Source organism: Callospermophilus lateralis, chromosome 2 (genome assembly GCF_048772815.1).
Source record: "Callospermophilus lateralis isolate mCalLat2 chromosome 2, mCalLat2.hap1, whole genome shotgun sequence".
NCBI lineage: Eukaryota > Metazoa > Chordata > Mammalia > Rodentia > Sciuridae > Callospermophilus > Callospermophilus lateralis.
The window spans coordinates 189,192,456-189,198,455 of record NC_135306.1 but is presented as its reverse complement, the minus strand read 5'-3'; positions in this window follow the sequence as shown (position 1 = coordinate 189,198,455).

The window sequence follows — 6,000 nt, the reverse complement described above, 5'->3', positions numbered from 1 at the left end:
CCTGGGAGAGAATTATCCTTTGATCATTCATTCGCCCAGTGCACTTTCAGTGAACACTGTGCCAGGCACCGGGGACTCGAGATGACTAGTACTTTGCCCTGAAGTCTAGGGGTCCTGGGAGCTGGGGGAGAGGGGTGGACAGACCTGTGAGCACATGATAACAGCCACGTGACAGGTATGACAGCCAAAGTGAGAACAAGGCATCATGGGAACCCGGAGGAGAGAACATTCCGCTCTGCTTGGTGAAGAGGGGGCTTCCTGGAGAAGCAGACAGAGAGGCTGTGACTCTGGATGGACGGGGAGGCGTCCTCCAGGAGGCACAGGGTGGGGGGACACTGCTTGGCCACGGCTGCTTCTCACTTCCTTCACTCTTGTTCAGCCCTTTCCTCAGCCCCCTGACTTCACCCGCCCCGAGATGTGGACAGCTCTAAACCCCTGTCTCCTTGGAGGCTGCTCCCACACCTCACCACGTGGGAGCCCAGGGCACCTCCGACTCAGCCTGTCGGAAACAGAACCACTTTAACCCCAAACCTGAATTTCCCTGGAAGATGTTTTTTCGCACCAAATGGCTCCATCTCCTTCCCCGATGAGCCCCAAACATGGGACTCATTCTAGACGTTTCCGGTTCCTTCACTGCAGAGTCAGTGGGTGGGAAGTCCTCTTGACGGGTCCTCCCTTCTCTTGACTGACCCTCCCTCCTTCTTTCCCTCCCCTCTCCTCTCTGTCTCTGCTGTGCCGTCTCTTGTGGGAAAATGCATATAACATAAGACTCACTGTCTCAGCCATTTGCAAGCATCAGCTCAGTGGCACTAAGCAGATTTCTCTTGGGCACCCATCGCACTCCCCGTCTTCCCTGCCATTCTTCCACGTCTCCATCGTTCCACACTGGAGCTCTGTGGGCATGAGCAGGGACCCCCCCCCCACCTCCCTTCCTGCCCTGGCGAACATCTGGTCTGCTTTCTCTGTCCAGGGTTTTGACCATCCTCCTCTAGGTTGAATCAGGCCGTTTCTGTTCCTTGGGGTTGGCCTCTGTCACTCAGCATAACACCTTCAAAGTCCATCCCCGTCCTACCACGTGTCAGGATCCCGGTCCTCTGGCAGGTCGAGTGGCATTTTACAGCGTGGATCTGTCACATGTTGTGCATTCACCCGTCTGTCAAGGGACACTTGCGTCGCTTTCACCTTTTGGCCCGTGTTCACGGATCTATTGGAGGCTCTGCTTTCCATTTTTTTGGAAACGTAATTCCAGAAGGGGGATCGCTGTATCAAATGGTGGATTTGGTTTTCTGAGGACCTGCCATACTGACTTCCACCATTTTGGGTTCCCGCCAATCACACACAAGGCTCCAGGTTCCCAGTGCCTCACCAGCGCTTGTTTTCTGGTTTTGTCGTCGCTGTTCTTCTGTCACAGCCATCCTGGTGGGTGTGAAGTGCGGTTCCATTGTGGCTTCACTTCACATTTCTCTAGTGGGTAGTTGACACTGAACAATTTTTTCATGGGTTTATATGTACCATTTGTATGTCTTTTCCTCTCCTTCTTCTTTTCTTGGTACCAGGGATTGAATCCAGTGGTACTTTACCATTGAGCCTCATCCCCAACCCTTTTTATTTCTTATTTTCAGACAGGGTCTTGCTAAGTTGCTTAGGGCCTCACTAAGTTGCTGGCCTTGAACTTCTGATCCTCCTGCCTCAGCCTCCCGAGCTGTTGTGATGATAGGTGTGCCCCACCGTGACTGGCTGGATGTCTTCTTTAGAGAATTACCTATTCCAGTTCTTTGCCCATTTTTGAATTAGGGGAGCTGTTTTTTGTTGTCAAGTTTTAGAAGTTCTTTTTTTATTTCTTTTTTTTTATTTTTTATTTTTCGGTGAACACAACATCCTTATTTGTATGTGGTGCTGAGGATCAAACCCGGGCCACTTGCATGCCAGGCGAGCGTGCTACCACTTGAGCCACATCCCCAGCCCCATTTTAGAAGTTCTTTACGTATTCTGGATGTTAATCCTTTACCAGACAAGTGATTTGCAAATATTTTCTCTTGCTCTATGGGTTGTTGTTTTACTTGGTTGAGGACATCTTTCCATGCACAAAAAATTTTAATATTGTGAAATCCTATTTGTCTGGATTTTTCCTTTTCTATCTGTGCCTCAGTTATTTATTTTTAAAATATTTTTCTAGATGTTGATGGACCCTCATTTTTTCATTTATTTATATGTGGTGCTGAGGATCGAACCCAGTGCCTCACACATGCTAGGCAAGTGCTCCACCACTGAGCCAGAACCCCAGCCCCTGTGCCTCAGTTATTTTTTCTTAAGGACAGAGAGAGAGAGAGAGAGAGAATCTTTTTATTTTTTTGTACATGGACACACACAATGCCTTTATTTTTATATTGTGCTGAGAATCAAACCCAGGTCCCTCTCGTGCTAGGCGAGCGCTCTACCGCTGAGCCACAACCCCAGCCCCTGTGCCTCAGTTATTTTTAATGAAACTCTCTCTCTTCTTCCCCACCACCGCCATTCCCTTGGTCTACAACCTTAGTCTCGGGCTTTGTTTCCATGTCTCTAAACTCAATCTTCTTTCATCAATTAGGCACACACTCAAATACAGATTATATCATTCCGTGCCCGCCTTCACCTGTCCAGCATTTATGGAGCACCCACCACAAACCAGGCACTCCACTAGGAGAGGCAGACAGCTGTGAGCAGGAGAGGGCCCTGCCCGTAACAAGTTTCCATTTTATCAATGCAGACCGCCAGCAAACAGATAAATGTAACCAGGAAAATGGTTCTAAAATGCTTCTGATATGTGTTCTGCTGGACTTTGGATTTTGAATGTCCATATGCAAAGGCTTGGTCCCTGGGTGTGCTCTTCAGGAGGCAGGGCCTAGTGGGAGGTCATTAGGTCACAGGGGCATGAGGTAGTTCCCTGACACTTCTTGCTAGTTCTCATGGACTTCTTGAATACTCTCAAGAGGATTGTTAGAATTCTCTCCAACGGATTGTTATAAAAGGAGCAATCCTTCTGGGCATGGTGGTGCACGCCTGTGATTCCTGTGACCAGGGAGGCTGAGGCAGGAGGAACACTAGTTCAAAGCCAGCCTCAGCAAAATCAAGGTGCTAAGCAACTCAGTGAGACCCTGTCTCTAAAATAAAATACAAAACAGGGCTGGGGATGGGGCTCAGTGGTCCAGTGCCCTTGAGTTCAATCCCTGGTACCAAAAAAAAAAAAAAAAAAAAAAAAAAGGAGCAATCCTGGCCCTACCCATTCCCTTTTCTCTGTTGTGGTTGAAGATGTGACCATTTGCTCCAACACATTCTCCTGCCATGAAGTGACACCATCCATTGTCCTTATCAGAGGTCAAATCAGTGACCCCTACCCACCCTGGACTTTGAATCTTCCAGACTGTGAGCTAAATGAACCTTTTCTTTCTTTGTAAGTTAGCAGCCTCAGGTATTTTGTTATAGCAATGCAAAGTGGACTAAAACATTTTCCCTTTATACAATTTGCTTTTTCTCCATCATCCTTTATCTGCAGTACTCCACCATTAAGGCTAGGCCATGAAATTTGTTGTCATAGGGAAGGAGAGGGAAATCCTACCCAGAACAAAATTAATTGAAAAGATATAGTGCAGGGCTGGGGATGTGGCTCAGTGGTTAAGTGGGTTCAATCCCCAATGTATATTTAAAAAAAACGATCAAAAGGACATTCAGCTCTGAGTCAAGATCCTTCTTTCCTGGCTTCTTGGGTCTCACCTTCCCTCGCTGTGCAGTGCACACCTCCCACCAGCCTCCACCTGGCCTTTCCTTCCTCCGGGGACACTGGGCTCCCTCTTCTCTACCTCCCCAGCTCCCTCCCTGTGTTTAAAGACCCTGCCATTTTCTCCAAGGAGCTTCACTGACCTTCCCGGGCTGTGGGGACCCTCTCTTCTCTGCTGCTGTGGTTCTTTGGGGGCATGGCGGTTCTTGCCGTGCTGTGAAGGCTGGCCTTTCTCCGTGTGTGATCCTGCGCTCCTGTGTCTCCCCGCAGGCACTGTATCAGCATGGGTGTCTCCCAGACCTTTTCTACACCCCGGTTCTCTCTCGAGTGTTAGACCCGCACATCTACCTGCTGCCAGACGGGCTCATGCAGCTGGCCTCCAGCAGCGGTCGTAGGCACACAGGTGTGACGTTTGGATGTGTCTTCCTAACTCTGCGTTGGGAGGTTTGGTGATGTCTGATGGGCAGCTTGAAATCTGCCATGTGGGGTTCTTGACACCTCAGGGATTGGCCAACACTGAAAGTCAGGGCTGCCCGCTCTGCTTGGAGAGCCAATTGCTGCACATTTCCCAGATACTACTTCTTAGAGAAGTCAGGGTTTATTAAAACCCAGGGATTGCTCAGAGCTCCTGATTCAGTGGAGTCTGAGAATGTGCATTTCTGCACATTCCCCGTGATGCTGTTGGTCTGGAGACCACCATGTGAGAACCAGTGATCTACAGGCACCTCAAGATCAAGGTCAAAATTAAAGCCATCATCAGCTTCCCTCAAACCCACTCCTCCTCCTGGGTTTGTGTTGCTGGGAATGGCACCAGCAGCCCCCAGTGTCCTAAGCCAGAAACCTGGGGGGCAGCCTGAAGCCCAGTCTCCCTTGGCCCCTGTGGCTAAGTGATGACCAGGTCCTGGCAACTCTCCTTATCAGCGTTCCCGCACCAGCCTCCTGGGTGGGCACCTGGCTTCCACTCTAGTCCCCTGTCCACCTCCCTGCCACAGGGGTCTATGTGAATGCAAGTCCAGTCGTACTGTCCCAGCCTGAAGGACTGTGGCTCCTTGGCACTGTCTGCAGGGAGCTTCTGTTGGCGCTCCTGCCCCCATCTGTCAGCATTCCCTGAACAAGCGCCTTCCTCCCTTGAATCGTCCCCGCCCTCTCCCACCCAGGCTCTGCCAGTGTCTTGCGTGGGGCTCCTTGCACCCTTCCTGGCCCCAACCCAGGGCTGCTCACCCAGGTCTGCTGATCTCCTCTTTCCCTCCTGCTTCACGCAGTGTGCTGCCAACTCTCCAGGGAGGAACTGGGTTCGCGGGTGTTTAAAGGTCTCCTTTCCTCCGTGCTGACCACTGAGTGTGACGCACAGCAGCCGCCCATGTCTTGGCTTGGGCGCCCCAGAAGTGGCTCTAAGATCTGTGCATGCTGTTTATTTGGGAAGTGCCAGAAGACACACTGGTAAGGAAGGGAGTGAGACAGGGCTGTGGAGGGAGCAGGGAAGGATGTCCTGTCGGGCCAGTTCCCTACCAGGGCCACCAAAGCCAATCCACCGTGGGACTCTGGGAGGAAGTGGAGAACACACCTCAAGAGTGATCCTGCTCAAGGTGCGTCTGTCCACCCACACCTCATTTGTTGGCGGCTGCTCCTGGGGACATTGGCTCGTTGGCACTGTCTGCCTGAGCAAAGGCCAAAAGTGCTTCAATAGCCAGAGTCCCTGCCTGCGTGCCATCAGCCTTGGGCATGCACCTGTGGGTGCCAGGGAGGTGAGCAAGCCCCACAGGACTTGGCACAGTGCTCACTGTTGGATAAGAAGATGCGAAGGGGAAGGCGCCCAGGGCAGAGGTGACGGCACAGTCAAAGGCACAGAGGCCCAAGGGGGACCTGCTGCAGGCGCTCAGCACACCTCCAAATTGTCTCTGAGCCAAGGGAACCAGGGCTTGTCCCATTTCACACCCAGTTTCATCTGAACCCCAAGTTCTCTTCAGCAATAATTATTTCTCAAGAGGGAGCTAAGGAGAGGGTGACTTCAAGGGGCCCATCCTTTCGGACCTTCTGAACTGACCTTCTCTGGGATGAGTTGTGTTTCAGGCCCTACTTGGTGGCGCACCCAGAGGTGGTGGTGCATTTGGGCTGGGGTGGACTTGCCCAGACCAGGACGATCCCAGGGACTTCCTGATGTCTCACCTCAGCATTGTGGCAGCCTACAGCAGCCTCTGTGGCAGCTGAGCACTTGAAAGTTGTCCAGTGCAACCGAGGAGCTGAAT